Genomic DNA, 17,106 nt, shown 5'->3' with positions numbered 1-17,106 from the left:
GGGTAAGGTGGTGCCCTGATTCTTCTGCACTCCATGCTCCCGCTATTTCTGCCGGGCCTCCGCTGTGCTGGAGCCGATGAGAACCTTCCCTGCCCTGGCGGAGCTGGCCCAGGCCCTGGCAGCAGGGAGGGCAGAGGTGAGGCATTCCTCCTCCCAGAGGAGGGCAAGTCCTAGCTCCTCTTTCTAATGATTAACAGAACACAGTGACCCAGGGGAGTATGGTGGGTTTAGGAAGGTCTTCGCACATGTGTCACTTCATCGGATGTCACCACTGTGAGGCAGAAGAGGTGCAGAGGGCTGCTCAAGCAGCGGGGACGGTCGTCTGGCCAGAGGGGCCGAGGACTCCCACGGTTCCAGTTTGTGTGGTTTCAGGACTCCCTTGTAGCTGCGTGATGAAGAGTAATCTCTTCACCCCGGCCTGATTCTAAATTATGTCAAGGCAAGGACACCATGTCCTGCTGATCTAGGATCTGGTCTCTTTCCTGGCTCCCATCCTGAAGGGAGGGACTCATGCACCTTTACACTTACTAGATGCTTAATACATATTCAATAGTGATGATAACAAATAATCTGTGGTTCACATAGAGACCTCCCCTCTCCTGCCTATATCAGGCAGTTCCCCATCCCCTCCCCCTGGGCCCCCCAACAGGTGGCAAAGCTTTTATGTTCCTGAAAGGAAGGGTGCCTTTGGAGGGGACTTCGAATGCCACCTGGCCACTTACGGGATGTGGGACCTTAGGCATCACTTTTAACCTCACCAGGCTGAGAGCCCTTGGTTGTAGCTGGCCTTGGATGTGCCCCGAGCTCCCGGGTGTATCTCGTATGCACGAGAGCGGCTCTTGCCGGCTTGCTTTCCGCCTCTCCCCAACCCGAGCTGGGTAGATGCAGGCACTCTGGGCACCTCTGTCCCCAGGGGTGGCACTCAGGGGAGACTGGGGAAAGGTTTGCTGAATGAGTCAATAATTGTAATCTCAGAACTGGTGTGGGTTAATAAAATAATCCTTAACATTTAAAGCTCCTAGGGCAGGGGTAGCGTATAACAGGAGCTTGATACTTTTCTAAATGATTTTAAATGACATAAGTATTACACAAATGCATTCTTGTGAAAAACTCATCCCTCCCCCGTGATTCTAATTCCTCCAGCAGAGGTGCTTGGTGTTGTGAGTTTGGTGTATATACGACATGATTTTTTCTATCCATCTCTGTGTGTATAAATATATAATTTTACTTCACAGTTGCTTTTGTTTCTCTTCCTTTTTTACATAAATGGAACCACATTGTAGTTTTGTTTTACAGCTTGGTTTTTCACTTACAATAAGTCTCAACAATCTCGCCACGTAATCACTGTTCTATCCCAGCATATGGATTGCCACGATTTTACTCAACCGTTCTCTGAGTCGCGGGCATTTGTGTTGTTTATAGTAGTTTACTACATACGCGTTGCAGCAGCGAACATCCTTGGTCATGCCTCTTTGTGCATCTGTGTTCCTCTAAGACACCTAGAAAGAGGAATGCTAGGTCAAAGGGAATGTGTGTTTTGCATTTTATCGAACCTGCCAAGTTGCCTTCCAAAAAGGGCAGTGCCATTTGTGTGCCCATAAACAGGGTATGAGAAGACTTCCACCTTTGCCAACATCAATATTTTGCTAATCTAATGGGTGGGGAAAAAAAACGGTATCTTGTTATGATTTTAATTGGCATTTCCCAGATAATAAGTGAGGCTGGACTTCTTTTCATATGGTTATTGGCCATTTGTGCTGCTGCTTCTGTTGAGCTGAGCAAATGTTGCTTCCTCTTGCTTTATAACCCTGCAGTCTCAACAGACTGTGCTTCCTGTCCGTCCTGGGAAGAAACAGCCTGTGAATGTCGAGAGGGTCATCTCCTGCTGTGCTATATTCCATTTAATAAGCAATCACTAAGCGCCTACTAAGTAGGGGGCCATTGTGCTTGGGGCTTTAGGAATAAGGAGATGAATTAGGTGTGATTCCCCTGGGCTCTAGCACTGGAGACTTGAGAAATGGCTACGCTAGTAGACCATTAAGGACTAAAATCAAATTATTAGCAAACTACGCGGATAGCAGTTTTAGGGTATTCTGACCGGCAGGCATCCCTCTCTTATCCACCATACGTAAATTCATGACAACCTGAACTTTTGCAGGATGGCCTCAAAAATAACATCTCCTTCAAGGAGGTGATGCCATTTGGGGCAAGCATGACAAGTATGTACTTTACCAAAAGGCTGAACAGGTTTTTAAAGGTATTCCTGTGACAGCCTATAATCAGAGTGACTTCCAGGGCTGGCTGTGAAATTGTCATCATAGAGGCTCCCACTGTCTCCTGAGGGGATGGGCTGTTTGCACACTGGAGTGTTCACTTTATCAGGGGGCACAGAGAATAGCTCTTAGAACAACCCTCACTTTTTAGTGATGAGGAAACAAATGGCGGCGGGTGGGGGGGGTGGGCGTGGTGGTGGTGGTTGTGGGCGGGGTCTAGCGGCTGGCCGAGGCCGCGGAACTAGGCAAGAGGGGTTGGACTGTACTGAGCACCTACTTTGTACCAGGCACTGTGCCAGGAGCATTCACTTTCACCATAGAACTAAGATACGGTATGTTCCAGTGGCCCAGCTTAGGTCACGAATCCAAACCTAAGTTTATGCACTTACGGGAACCACAGGTCAAACTTAACATACACCAATCACAATCGTCCAGCTCAGCTTTCGTTGGCTCACCTTACCCTAGAAAATAGGACCTGCTAGCCTTATAAGGAAATTCCGCACTTCCTAGCCAATCATGCCTTGTTTCCGTGTTACCTCTTCTAAGAGTCTATCAAAGTCGCTTCCTGCCGGAATCCCTCGGGAAGAGTACTCCATTGCTTGTTAGGCACTGTACTCTCCGATCCTTGGATTCTTCTCCCTGGAATAAAGGACATCAAACGCATTACTGAATTGTATTGTTTTTGTCATTTGACAGATATATTATCTGCAGTTACTATAAGAACTATCTTTATCCCTATCTTACTCCTAGGAAACTAAGATTCCCCTAGATAAGGAGGTGAGAACCACACGGATATGCTTGTAGAGTGTTCCCAGGGGCAAAACCCATCCCATGCTGCTTCTGTTTTGCGCCCAAATGACTCACCTAGAACAGAATCTTCCTGGTTTGCTGATGGCTTCTCCTTAAAGTATGGGGTTAAAAGAGAAGGATAGTGGGGGCGCCTTAGTGGCTCAGTTGGTTAAAAGTCTGACTTCTGCTCAGGCCATGATCTCAAAGTTTGTGAGTTCCAGCCCTGCGTTGGGCTCTGTGCTGGCAGGGCGGAGCCTGCTTGGGATACTCTCTCTCTCCCTCTCTCTCTGCCCCTCCCCCACTTGTTCTGTCTCTCTCTCCCTCTCTCAAAACAATAAGCTTTAAAAAAAAGAAAAAAGGAAAAGAATCATACCACATCTTAAAAAAAGAGATAGGATAGAGCTGGCCCAGCCCTACCCCCCACCCCCTGCCCCAGCTGCCGCCTCCACTCCCCACCTCCTGGGCTGCCTGAGCCAGGTTTGGGTCCTTTAGGCCCTCAGGACTGCCCCCGCCCCGCCCCCCCTCCACTCACTTGGTCCTGAGCCCCTCCTTGAATCGCTGTTTTCTCATGAAGGTACCTTTGACATTGTGAGATTGGATTAAAACAGTGTTGGAACGAGATTCACGAGGCTTGGGATTCAGGAGGCTTGGTTTCCGGGCTCAGCCTCTGCCCCTGATCTATTTGAGAAGATCTTTCTCCTCTCTGCACTTCAGTTTCCTCATTTGTAACGTGACAGAAATAGACTCAGCTGACCCCAGAGATTCTAAAATTTTACAATTTGTGGGGACGAGGGCTCGAGTCATGACCTGTAGCACCTTTGTCTCCTGTACTACCTTGTACATGAATTCGAAATTAAATATCTGAGCGCATTCTCAGACCTTACGTACATGCCTCTTCTAGAAACACATATATAAAGTATCCCGACAAGGATTCTTAATAAAGACTTTTGTAATATTTACGTGTTTGGTGCTGGAACCTAGTTTTCCTTTCCTCTTCACTACTCTTGACTTGGTGCTCATCTTCAGACACTAGGCCCAGGCTAGGGAGAGGCTTGAGTTCATACAAAAAAGGCCATGTTGCAAAGTACACCCCTCCACCCCCGCCAGGTGACACATCTTCCTAGGGCATTTCCTTAGCTTGGGAATTCACATTCCAGCTTCTGGCTTTGGTGGCCCTCTACCTAGATCTGCCCAGTATTGCTAGTTTTCTTTTTATTAATCACTGATTCATTCATTCATTCATTCATTCATTCATTCAAAGAACCGTCGAACCTTATCTGAGCTTTAAGATAACACCACATGTGTCTGCGGATCTACTGCATTCCGACATTTTCTAGACACTACGGAAACAAATTGGAAGGAAAGTCAGAATCCCGGCCTGGGATGCCTCCTTCCCCTGGGAGACGTAGGCAGGTAGGTGAGTACCTTGTGCAACCCGGTACGGCCATTTTAGGACTAGGAGCAAACAGGCCATGGGAGCACTAACTAGCCTGAGGACCTCGGGGAAGGCTTGCCAAAGAAGGGACAGCACGCAGCCCTCCCCCTGGAACCAGCCGTCTGCCTGACAGGGATGGCGGGGGAAGGGCGTTGAGTGGGATCTTAAGGTAGGTGCCGAGAAATCCTCCGGGAGTTTGGGGTCTGGAGCACCTCCAGATGGCTTGCATATTTAGTCCCAACTTTGAGAAGCGTTCTTATAGCACCTTCTATGGGGCAGACAAAGGAGAAGATATAACAGTGATGTTCTCTCTGCTTTGCTTTAAAGACCAGACCATTTGTCCTGGAGACCCCAGGGATGTTGAAGCACGGGGTGGCCGGCTGGACTGTGTGACCCTATTAAGGAGCCAATAACTCTAGATGAAAGAGTTAATGGACTTGAATTCAGTTCTTACCAAACACACACAGCACTGTGCTGGTGCTGGAGGAGACTCATGGGCACAGCTCCCGTCCCGGGGACATGTGGCTAGTGGAGAAGGCTGGAGCGTTCACTGTGAACCTCGGTGTCGGGTAGAGCGTGGGGCTTGTTCTGTGCTCCCGGTACCAAGAGTCTGGTGAGCACAGTGGAGGGCAAGGGCACTTTTCCAGGGAATTTCCAGGAAGCTTCCTGGTGGAGGCCTCCTTTGGGAATTCTAGTAGGGATAAATGAGGAAAGAACCACCGAGGGGGCAAAGAGAAGGAGCCGTGAAGCTTCTGGGTTGTTCAGGGAACAGCGAGAGATCTGGTAACTAGGGTGTGAGAGTCGGGGAGGAAGCGTTAGGAGAGAGAAGACTACAAAGGAAGATGGACAGATCCGCAAAGGCCTTCCTGTCACGGTCAGGAACTGCTTCATTGTGCAGCAGAGAGCAGGAGTGTGAGAGAGGTGGCCGTGGCTTTTAGGAAGGTAACCCTGGCAGCATGGCAAGGGAGTCCAGAGCAGAGAAGTCGAGAAGCAGGACAAGTTAGGAGGGCATTCGGCTGGGCTTTGACTGAGGGTCCAGGTAACAAGAGGCGGACACGAGAGACTTGATAGAATTGTCTCCAGTCGGAGGACAGGGAGAAACTGGCCTCGTATTTAGGGGCTGGGGGTGGTGGTCATTATCTGAGCTAGAGAATCTTGGAGGAAGAGCGGGTTTGGGACTGGAAGGTGGTCTGGGCTTTTGATTTTCTTAAGGATGTATTGTGATGAGCAGGAGCTTTTAATTTTAATCAAGTCCAATTTATCCTTTTCTTCCCCCCATTTTATTGGTTAGCATGTGTGTGTATCTCTAAGAATTCTCTGCCCACCCCAAGGTCATGAAAATATGTTCCCTTAGGAGAGGGTGAGTTCGGTGTTGGACAAGCTGGTTTTGAGAAGCCGGCAGGGTGGCTGTGCGCTGGGAGAGGTGTAGCAGGCAGCTCTGAAGGTGGGTCCGGAACCAGACTCTGGAATCACTGCTGTGGAGGGCACGTGCTGCAGAGCTGGGAGGGAAGAGCCGGAAGCAGGGAGAGCAGCCTGTTGGAGACCAGGATAAGGAGGGGCAGGGACTTGGAGCTTCTGGGAACAGCTGGTGCCCAGGACTACTACGAGGGCTTCGGAATCCGAAGGAGTTCTGGAGCCCATTAAAGAACCAAGAAAGCCCCCTCTTTCACCAGGCTGTGGGGCCCTTTCTAATCTCTGTGAAGCATCTGGCCATCCTGGTCCTCCACCTCTCAGTTTATACTCTTCCATGACAAACATGTCGTGTGTGTGTGTGTGTGTGTGTGTGTGTGTGTGTGTGTGTGCGTGTGTGTGATTTTACCAGTTTTCAGATTTGCCATTTTTTAATTACAACTCCTTATAGATGCCTTATGACTCTTCCCCTATTCCTCCTTAGTCTGTAAATGGTGAGCAGTATACATATTTAATTTTTCATTTCCAACTCGGAGGAATTAAACACCAATAGGGATGAAAGAGCTTAGTCTCCTGTATATTTGAATCTAGATGCTGTTTCAAGGGCAACTCTATGGGGCAAACAAAAACCAAAAACTGAGTTGGGCTTGCTTTATACATAACAAAGATGCCGTCGGCATTCAGCGTGTCTTAGAGGGCGGGTTGCTGTGATACTACGTCAGAATCATGTGGGCTGTGCATTCAAAAAAGGCATGTTCCCAGGCCCCATTCAGAACCCAAGGAGGCACAATCTCTAGGGCGGTTCCTGAGAAAGCTGGTTTTCTAGCCAGGTCCCCAGATGATTCTGTGGCTTATGAAAGCTTGAGAACCACCAAGCTTTGGATGATTCCAAGTAAAGCAAATCTGGCACAGAAGAGATCCCCCAAAAGGTGCATTTGTCATTTCACCTACCGCCCTATCAACCGCATGGGGTGGGGGGCGCTCTGTGCACATTAGGATCACCTGGGAGTCTTGTTTTGTTTTAACCACCACCGCCTGGGCCCCTCCTCTGGATTCATTACATTTGGAATTTAGCGATGGGCCCTGGCCCACATTGCTGCTAACGCTCTCCCAGGTGATTCTAATGTACAGCTGTTGCGTGAGACTCTCTGATCTTGGAATACTGAACTAGGAAAGAAGTTCGGGCTCTAAGGCAGGCAGAGCTAGGGAACCGTTTCCAAACATGGGTGGGGCGGGGGGAGAAGACCGGAAAGGACTTGGTACAGGAATTCAAATTTTCCCTTTGGGATGGAGATGGTAGGCGTTCCTGCTGTTTCCAGCTGTAGTTTACTGCAATGCCTGTCTGCCGGGCTCCTCCTGGGTCTTCTCTTTGGACTCTGAAACTTGAGAGGGTCTGCATGCCTGAATCTGAATCGTGGTCCCTGAGCCCCTCCCTTTGACCCCCAGAGCCTGGAGAAGGGGTGGGGGAGGGGAGGGGAGAGCAGCGCAGCCCTGGCTGTTAGGGTTTACCAGGTTCCTTTTGACCCATCTGTCCCAGGTATAAAATTAACACTTCTCTCTAGGGTCGGGTTTCTAAAGCAAAGTGAACATCGACAAGTCCTCAGGCAAACCTGTCATAGGGTTCTTTCCACCTCTCAAAATGTTGCACCCTCATGACTTCCTTTTTTTTTTTTTTTTTTTTTAAGTTTATTTTGAGAGAGAGGGTGTGCGCGAGAGCATGAGCAGGGAAGGGGCAGTGAGAGAAAGAGAAAATCCCAGGCAGGCTGTACAGTGTCAGCACAGTGCCAGATGTGGGGCTTGAACTCATGAACCATGAGATCATGACCTGAGCCGAAACCAAGAGCGGACACTTAACCGACTGAGCCACCCAGGCGCCCCCCTCCTGACTTCCTTCGATCTTACCTGTACTAGTCAGCAGATATTTGTGGTCCTGTCAGACTGATTAGGAAATCAGGGTCCAAAGAGGCTAGGCACTTATTAAAGGTCTTGGCATCAGCTATGATCCCCTGCTCAGTCTGAGACCTCACATCCCGCTCTTTGATGTTGCCGTGGTAAGGTATGGGGACCAGCAGCACTGCCACCTGCACCCCTGCTCCCTGCCCGGACCCGCACTCCACTCACTCACAGGTGGAGCCCTGCACACCCAACAGCTCCGGGCTAGGGGCCGGGGAACTGATTCGCAGCGGGGAGCTGGCTTTGTGGGGGAAGCCTTCCCCTTATGGAGCAGACCTGGAGCGGTAGGGAAGGAGAAGGCAGATGGGTGCAGTGAGGAAGGAGGTAGCAGCTGAAGCTCCAGAAGCCTCAGGGCTGCTCTGGCGAGTTGGGGCTCCCAGGCACACAGCATTAGGGGGGGCGTAGCAGTGACTGCAGAGATTGAGGGGGCTGGGGAGGAGGGGAGGCTGCCTGGGAATGTGGCAGGAAGAGATGAGGTGAGGGGTCGGCCAGGAGGTGCCTCCCAGGCTCAGAAGAATGCATCTGAGTGCAAGGATGGCACGCAGGGGGGGGTGGGGGGGGAGCTGGGACTCCTTCTCCCTCATAGATAGGCAGGCGCCATGCCTGTGCCTCACACCCCTGCCCCTCTATCTGCCGGGGAGTCGATACAACTGCAGACACCCCTAAAGATCTGGCCACTCCTGTCTGAGAAAGCTGGGAGGCTGTGCCCACTCCTGGCATACCCTCTGTCATCCTCCCGTTGCTGCCTTTACTGATTTCCGTCTCCTCTGACTTCCCTCAGCACATGGAGACAGCATCCCTACCACATAATTTACCAGCTAATTGCATGCTGTCTTGCATGAGGGTTGTGGTTCCATGTGCGGTGGGTCTTGGGCACACAATTAGGCTGAGTAACAGAAGGGCGGAGGCCCGTCTCCCCCACCTCCGCAGTGTCCTCCCCCGGCCCAGCTACTGCAGGTGCTCAGAACTCCCGTGCTCCCGGATTCCGGTGTCTGGGTGTGTTCCAGGCGGGCTCCGAGGTCGGCTCCGGAGTACAGCCCGGCCTCCCTGTGGGTTCTTGGACCGGCGAGGGGGATGGGGCGCCCCTGCCCCTCCGGCATTTGCCTGAATACTGCTGCACCTCTCCTGGGCCCAAGTTTGGGAGGATGGCACAGAGCCCAACCAGGCCAGCGCACTGCAGGTTGCCATGGCGACCCTTTTGGTCTCCTTCCGAAGGAGGATAGTTTCTTTCAGCGCAGATCATCTGCCTGGGCCGCCACCCTTCTGTACACTCTGGGAACCAGACGGCCCAACCCCACTACCTCTGCCTTGTGCCACAGGGGATAGCTTGTCGAGAGAGGCTCGGTCCTAAATCACAATCCAGTATCGGACAATTGCATGTTCTGGCTTGAAGGGGAGGAGAGAAAGGCCCAGGACACACGGCCTCCCTGAGGCCTCTCCTCCGACGCTTGCACTGAGGGAGCTTCCCTCCGAATCTCCTTCCACCTACCCCTCCTGCTCCAGACCGCTTCCTCTCCCGGTACTGGCTCTGACCCTTTGGGTGGGCTCAGTTCCTGCAGGTTTCGGTTTCCTCGTTTGTAACAAGGACAGCCAGGGCCTTTAGTGGTTTCCACACCTGGCGAGAATCAGAATTACCTAGGGAGGTTTTAGCAGATTCCTGGGCCCTGCCCCAACCTGCTGATCTCCACAAGAGGGCCCAAGAATCTGTATTTTTAAAAACCTTGGGTGATCCTAATACAATTAAACCCAACCGATTTGGGGATTCTCCTAGCAAGATGATCTGTGGGGCTCTTGTGGGAAGAAAAGGAAGGCCTGCCCTGTGCTGAGGACTGACTGGCCTTTCTGGGTTCCCAGGAGCTTCTGAAGAGCCCCTTGCAGGTTACTCTTGTCAGGAAGCGGGTGTTTCCTGGTCATGCTGGCTAAGCCAAGACCAGGCCCCCACCTTTCCCCCACAGGAGAAGCCTGGGGAGAGAGAATGACAGGAAAGGGGGGGGGGTGTTGCCATAACAACCAGCTCTAGGCAGAGGCCTCCCTTCCAGGGGCTGGTACTTCACCCCAGTAATGGTGGTTTCCATGGAGATGGGTTACTGAGGGACAGGGGGAGCATTTGCCCCACTTAGAGCATTAGTCAGGAGCTGCCAGGAGGCTGAACATCTCTAGGTGGGAGCCTTGGACCCCTGTCAACTTCAAGCCCCCCCCCCCCCACCTCCCGCAACTATGGCCTCTGCTCTCCAGGTGCTGGTCTGACACTCTCCCTGCTTAGTTGCTCTCTCTGTGACTGGTCTCCCTAGCAACAAGTCCTGCTAACTCCTTGCTGTTGGCTCCGTGGCTATTTTTAGCTTCACTGCCAGCAGCCCAGTCCTGGTCATTTGCTTGCAACCTCCATATGGATTGCAGGGGAACAGGCAAACAAAGATTCCCGGCCTCTGGTTGGGGGGGGCGGGGGCAGACCTGGACCTCTTAGCACCTATTAGAATTTTGCTATGGACAGAATCTGTCCCTAACTGGGAACTTTGGCAGTGGATTCTGGATGAGGCTCCTGAGACAATGTTGAATTCAGTTCAGCAAACACTATCTAAATCCTCTTCAATGTGCAAGAAGCTCGAGTCCACACTGCTTCCATATGAAGCTGAATAACGTCCAGTCTCTGCCCTCTAGGAATTTTTAATTTGTGGAGGAGAAAGATGAGTGAGTGCACGATTGCCTTAGTATGGGCAAATATTGGCAGGTGCTAAGAGGATTACAAGGTGCTATGGGAGTACCTCCGAGTGGGGGCAGGGCAGTTTTTCAGTAGGGAAAGGTAAGGGGGAGGGGCCAGAGTACCACTGTCCAACAGAACTTTATGCAATGATAAAAATGTTCTAAGATCTGTGCTGTCCAATATAATAGCCCCAGCCACAGGTGGCTCTTGGACACTTGGAATGTGACCAATGCAACTGAGGAAAATAACTTTTATTTTTATTTAATTTTTAATTTATTAAAAACATTGTTTTTATTTATTTTTGAGAGAGAGACAGAGACAGAGACAGAGACAGAGGGCGAGCAGGGGAGGGGCAGAGAGAGGCGGAGACACAGAATCCAAAGCAGGTTCCAGGCTCTGAGCTGTCAGCATAGAGCCTGACACACGGCTCGAACCCATGAACTGTGAGATCATGAGCTGAAGTCGGACGCTCAACCGCCTGAGCCACCGAGGTGCCCCTAATTTTAATTAATTTAAATAGCACATGCAGTGAGTGGCTACCCTATTGGACAGTTCAGGTCTAGAGAAACTTTGATGGTGGAGATAACTGATGAACTGGAAGGATAGACAGGATTTGGGCTGGTGGGAGTTGAAGGGGAGGAGCAAGGAACAGCATGAGCAAAGGCACAGAGGCAGGAAAGGGCATATTTCGGGAATAGCAAGTGGGTGGGCTGAGTGGGCTGCGTGACATAAGCGCTATACGGCTTGTGGGGGCCTTGAATGCCATGCAGAGGGTTGACTGTAATCAGCAGGTAGTCAGAGTCTAGTGCGTAGCACTGAGTCTTTTGAGCTACAGGTAGGAGAAGGGCAGGATCGGAACAGACATCCATTTTGATCTCACGGCCTTTTGTGCGGACCAGGTCTCCTTGGGATGGCTGCGAGTGCTTTTGTGGCAGAGTATACACAGTGCTTCCTCAATATGTGGCTTTGCAGATGGCTTCATAGGGATCATGGCTTCTCTGGCTTTGAGTAAACGGACTTGTGGTTAAATGTCCTGTTTGATGGCAGCAACATGACCTCCCCCTGTCCTGCCGGCACCGGATTTCATGTCAGAGCGTACCGCAGAACACTGAACTTTGAGTTAAAACCAGCCCAGCAGGCCTGGTGTCCCCACCTTGACCCGTGGGAATTACTGCTCTTTACTGGTGGATCGTGGCCCTCGTGCCTCATCTCAGGTCTGGGAGCTGGAGAGTCAGGTTAATGGCACGTCTTGTGATCATGTTCTTCAGAAACACAGGAGAGCGACACATAGCAGAATGCTGAGATTTATAACAGGACGTGTCCTCGCCACACAGATCCTAGCACTTGTCCTGCTGTTTTCTGGCAACTTACTGGCATCGGAGTCGCTGGAAAATATAATTAAAATGAGAAGTTTGCTCGATGAGTGCAGGATCAGGGCGAAGAGTCAGGTGTCCTTAAGAGGTGTTTCATCAGGCCTGTTGAATCACTGCTTTCTGCCTGTCAAACAGGAAACGGCCCTCTCTTTCAAGTTACCCTCTCTTTTGGGCCATCCTGGATACTTCCTCTCCAACACTTCTTTTAGGCTCTTGACATCCACTAGATCTTTTCATCCAGCAGTTCCCCCTTTCAACATACTTTCTAACGTTTCCAAAAACCTGGCTTGTTTTATGTGACACTCCTATTTCAGGTTTATGATCTTTATTGCAATCAAAAGACCTATCTCAGGGCTCAGTTGGAAGAGCCTGCGACTGTTGATCTCAGGGTCATGAGTTTGAGCCCCACATTGGGACTACTGATTTCAGGGTCATGAGTTCGAGCCCCACATTGGGTATAGAGATTACTTAAGTAAATAAACTTAAAAAAAAAAAAAAAAAAAAAAAAAAAAAAAAAGACCAACTCAGTAACCAGCCTGGGAAGCTTCCTTTGGAAGGTCAAGGACATACATGACCTGAGGATCCTTGAAGGCTGCCCTGTTTTTTTCCTGCTAAAGTCACCTCGTGTCCTAGATTTGAGGCCTCTTCTGTTTTGGGGCACGTCTCTGCCCACTGAGCACCAAGAAGACATGAATCTCTGAGTGACGCATACATACAGAAGGGGGGAAACTTTCCTGTCCGCATAGCTACAAGAGGGGGACGGTGCTCTAGGTTGGTGAGGGGACAACTTTGAGTTGGGTCTTTCTTATGCTTAAGTTGGGAGCTGGGTGGAAGAGGTTAAGATTTGGGCTTAATTTTAAAGGATGAGAACAAGGAAGTTTGGCAGTTGGAGGGAAAGGCTACTTGATTAAGTGGGCCAAGAGAAAGTGAAACTGATAGTCCTTGTCCGAGGTGACACTTTGAATCCTGGCTGCATGCACCAGGGATCGTTACTACTGTCTGAAGAAGTCCCAAGGCCACAGTGTAGAGTCTAAAGTGTTTAACCTCGTATTAGTGGAAAAGGAGATGCCATGGATGAGATCTAGAGTTTTTTATTTTTATTTATTTTATTTTTTTTTAATGTTTATTTATTTTTGAGACAGAGAGAGACAGAGCATGAACGGGGGAGGAACAGAGAGAGAGAGGGAGACACAGAATCCGAATCAGGCTCCAGGCTCTGAGCTGTCAGCACAGAGCCCGACGCGGGGCTCGAACTCACGGACCGCGAGATCACGACCTGAACCGAAGTCGGACGCTTAACCGACTGAGCCATCCAGGTGCCCCAAGATCTAGAGTTTTTTAAAAAAGAGCTGGCCAAACCAGATCAGAAATTTCATTTTGAGAGGAGGCCTGGGAGGGGAGGTCTAAAGTGGCCTGTTTACAGGCCCTGGATGCCCAGGAGGCATCAGAGAAGAAGCTCATCCAGAAAGGATTCCAGCAGGCAAGAAGCACAAATTCAGGACTTCTGGTCTCTGCTTGGGGATCGCCTGAAAAACTGTTCCAGATCCCTCGACTGGGTTGAAAGATGGGTTGGAACAGAACAGCCTGACTCCTTCTCCTTGCTGTATGGATGGATTCTGAGTCTCAGTCAGGGTTGGGAGAGCGAAGTGTGAACTCCCCAAGTATTATTTGGAGAAAGCTCTCTGATTTGGAGTCTTCCTCCCTCTTCAGGGCTTGCTTGCTCTGATGGCCCTCAGAAGGGTGCCGAGCCCCAGGAGGGATGGTGGGCCGTCCTTCACAGCATATCTCTTAACCTCCTTATACCAGCACCTGTTCCAGCTGGTATGTTCCCAGCTGACTGTGGCTGGAAGCCAGGCACCTGGGGCAGTATCTCTTTAAGAGATGCTGGTATTCCAGGGCCTGGGAGGGCAGATGTTATCACTTCTATTTTGCAAATGAGAAAACCAGACTTCTTGGGGTTAAGTGACTTGTTCAAGGTCATGGTGATGGAACCAGAACCCAAGTCCAGATCTTCTGACAAGTGCTGCTGGCTAAACAGCTCTCTGCTGCTGACAGCATTTACCTTCAGTTCCTCTGCTCCTCCTTCTAATTCATCTTGCAAACGGAAATCAGGCTGATCTTTCCAAAATAACCATTCATCTGGTCTTGTCAGAAACACCTGTGTTATTCTTCACTGCTGTGGGATATATCCATTGACATCTTTCTCTGCACCCTTTTAGCCTTAGTTGTCTTGGGAGGTGGAGATGGGCAAGGATTTCCCCCCACCTCAGCCCTACATCTCTTATTTCCTTTCTGTCTTACTTCATTCCAAATCTGATTCATCTCTGCTCCACACTGACCTCTTAACCTCATTTATCATTCATACTAGCCATTTTTTTTTTGTTGGGCTTTCAAGCCATCCAAGTCCACGGGGCTTGGTATTTGTGGTATAGTTATCTTCACAGATGTTTTTTCAATGACCTTTTCCTATCTCTCCAAGTCTAGTTGAATCTGTCAGCTCCTTGAAGGTAGGGCCAAGAGGGTCTGCTTCTTTATCAGATGTGGGTAGAGAGAGAGTGTGTGTGTATGTGTGTCCCTCCTCCCTGGGATAGGGGCCTCTGCTCTGGAGGAGGGAGGTTGAAATGGTTGAGTCCGCACCTGGAGGCTCCAGAAGAGGAATGTAGTCTTCCTGAGCACCAGATGATTGTGCCTGGGAAAGAGGAATTGCTACACTTTTAAACTAGAGTGTGCCCCCCTGCCCCCCCGCAAACGGGAAAATGGGACATCCAAGGCAGATCCTGAGTGACGTAGGGGACCCAGGGACTTGGCCAGGAAGAGGTTTTCAAAGCCTGAACTCAAGCCACGCGTTTAAGGGACCCCTGTCTATCCACCTGTAGTATGAAGAGGAGAGCCCTCTCCCCAACAGTTCTTGTTCTGGAGCGCTCCCAATTTCTGCAGGCGCCTTCTGTCCATCTCTGTGTGCTTTGAGTTTTCCCTACAGCTTCCTGGGCCTCTACGCTCATCTGTAAGCTTTTTATTCTTCTTTTTTTTTTTTTTTTTTGGTTGTGCTTCCGAGAGACGGACTTTTACCAACTTTCTCCTGGCTCTCCCAGGCTGTCCGCAACCTCCTCTCTTGTTTTGCCGGCGCTCCTGGTACTCTCCACGCTCCCAGCTTACCTCCGCCGCTGCAGTGCAGCCCCTTCCCTCCCGGGTCCCCTTCCCAGCCTCCGCGGGCTCCCCGCCTCGCCCCGAGGCGTCCCTCGGAGCTCACGCAGAGTTGGGGGTGAAGGGGGCGGGAGGGCCAGCCCGGAGGAGGGGGCGGTGCCGCCTCCAGCCCAGGCCTGGGCGGGGTCCTGGGAACGGGCGGAGGCCCAGCCGCGCCCCCAGGCCCCAGCGGCGGCCCGCGCCCCTCGGACGGGAGGAGAGGGGCTGGCCCATTGCCAGCGTCTGAGAGCCGGCCCCCTCCCCCGGCCCGCTCGCAGCCAACCAGGCACTCCAGCGGGGCCCACGTGACCTGGAGTTCTAGACAAAGAAAATGTTCAAGCCCTCCCCCCCACCTCCCCCCTCCCCCTCTCCCTGGCCCCCTCCGCCCCCAGCCCCATCGCCCCCTTCCCCTCCCCCCAGACGGGCAGCTACTTACAGAGCTTCAGGGCCGGGGCTCACACCTGAGCCGGACCACAGAGGGGCTGCACCTGGCCTTATGGGTAGGTTCCTGGACGGAGCCCTGGGGAGACTGGGGGCGGGGAGGCGGCAGGGGCCGGTGGGAGGATCTCTGGGCCGCTGCAGCCCTCTGGATTTGAGAAGAGTCAAAGTCTGCCTCCCTGGCCCGCAGGAGCTGGCTGCTGTGCCTGGCCCGAGTTCTGGAGATGCTGAGTTAGTGCTGTCCCACCCACTCCCTCTTCAGGAGCCCCCAGCCCCACTTCTCCCTGTGCTCAGGTGGGGACTGGCGGTGCAGGGGCCAGAAGAGCAGCCCCAGCGTGTGTGCCCGGAGCAGCAGTCAGTGAAGCTGGGGGGCAGGCCCTGGCCCACGGGAGCTGGGAGACCAGGAGTTGGGCTGGAAGCAGCCCTTTGGCCGAAGTGGCTGGCTGATGGGTTGTCGGCATTTCCTTGCTGACCCGTGCTCTTGGCTGGCGGACCATGCTGTCCTCGGGCCATGCCAACCTTGCAGCCTCTTGGGAGGGACAGTTTCTTCTCCTGCGTGTCACTGGGAGCCACGGGGCAGGCCAGGCAGAGAGAAATGGTGCTGGGTAGCCCTGACTCCTGAAGGAGCAGTGTGGCCCTGACAGGGGCTGTGGCACGTCAGCGGCTGCCGTGGAGGGCAGCCTGACGCCGACCTGGGAAGGCAGAGGTGCCTGGGACAGCCTGGGATCTACTGCACCGGCAGTCCACATGGGCGCCCGGACCTCTGACCTTTAGAACGGAAAGCAGCCTGAGTCGCAGAGGAAGGTGGAGGCGGGACAGCTGCCCAGGAAGATGGGCCTGGACGCGGGGCCCTTGCTTCTACTAGAGCGGAGTTGCCAGTGGCTTTCCAGGCTGGACAAACTCCAGAGAAGTGGCTTCCTTGAGCCACGGTAGTGGGGGGTTGGTGCGGTGTCTCCCTGGCCCTGCCCAGTCTCTGGGCCGCTCTGGCGTGGGCTCTTGTGAACTGGGGGTAGGAGCCTTTAGCCCAAATGCCAAAGCCCTGAGTTAACCCTTCTTTCTCCTATTGTTTGCCTGGGGAGGAGGGTGGGAGTGAGCGTGGAAAAAAGGCATTCCCACACTGCCCTAGGCAGACTATTCTAATGAGGCCCCTCCCCCACCCAGCCACCGTCTCTGCCACTTCTTCCCCTTTCCTCTTGCCTCCTGCTGCTAACCCACCCCCATCCTCCTTCCCCCACCCTTGCTGGCCTCGTCCCTATGGAGGCCCCCTTCTTCCTCCTCCTCCTCCGCCTGCCAAAACCCTGCTGGGTGCGCGTTCTCCTGCACCTAGTGGGTTGGGGGTGCTTAACAGCCGTCAGCAGCAGCATCTGACAAGCTGGGGGAAGTTGTGGGGGAAGAATAATGTTCAGGAACTCACAGTGGAGGGGTTGAGAAGAGAGACAAAGGGGCTGTGGGGGAGTGAGGAGGGTGGCATCACGCACGATTCCCTTCTAGACCTGGGGAGCCCGGCACCCACCCTCTGCTGTTCTCTGTGCCAGTGGCTTCACCTTTCCA

General features: G+C 52.2%; 1 protein-coding gene and 1 long non-coding RNA gene across 7 annotated transcripts in view; one reads left to right on the top strand and one right to left on the bottom strand.

Annotated features, from left to right (window-relative positions):
• DNMT3A (DNA methyltransferase 3 alpha) overlaps positions 1–17,106 on the top strand; it is a 105,217-nt gene that overhangs the window by 66,912 nt on the left and 21,199 nt on the right. Inside the window, exon 1 of one of the 5 annotated variants that reach the window (XM_081795188.1) lies at positions 15,526–15,617. The exons of the other annotated variants lie outside the window; for them this stretch is intronic. The gene's annotated coding sequence lies outside the window, so the exon portion shown is untranslated. Of the gene's footprint in view, positions 1–15,525; positions 15,618–17,106 lie in introns of those variants that run through there. 5 annotated transcript variants of the gene reach the window in all.
• LOC132690159 (uncharacterized) lies at positions 1,254–8,896 on the bottom strand. Of its 2 annotated transcripts, none has more exons than XR_009615283.3 (3): positions 8,676–8,896; positions 2,810–2,912; positions 1,254–1,499 (listed from the first exon to the last, which is right to left on the bottom strand). It is a non-coding gene; the product is annotated as an uncharacterized LOC132690159 (long non-coding RNA). The 2 variants fall into 2 exon arrangements; XR_009615282.2 differs by lacking the exon at positions 8,676–8,896 and adding an exon at positions 3,595–4,313.

Source organism: Panthera onca, chromosome A3 (assembly GCF_046562875.1).
Source record: "Panthera onca isolate mPanOnc1 chromosome A3, mPanOnc1 haplotype 2, whole genome shotgun sequence".
In the NCBI taxonomy this organism is placed as follows: Eukaryota; Metazoa; Chordata; class Mammalia; order Carnivora; family Felidae; genus Panthera; species Panthera onca.
The sequence above is the reverse complement of the archived record's forward strand: the minus strand, read 5'-3'. Positions and strand labels throughout refer to the sequence as shown.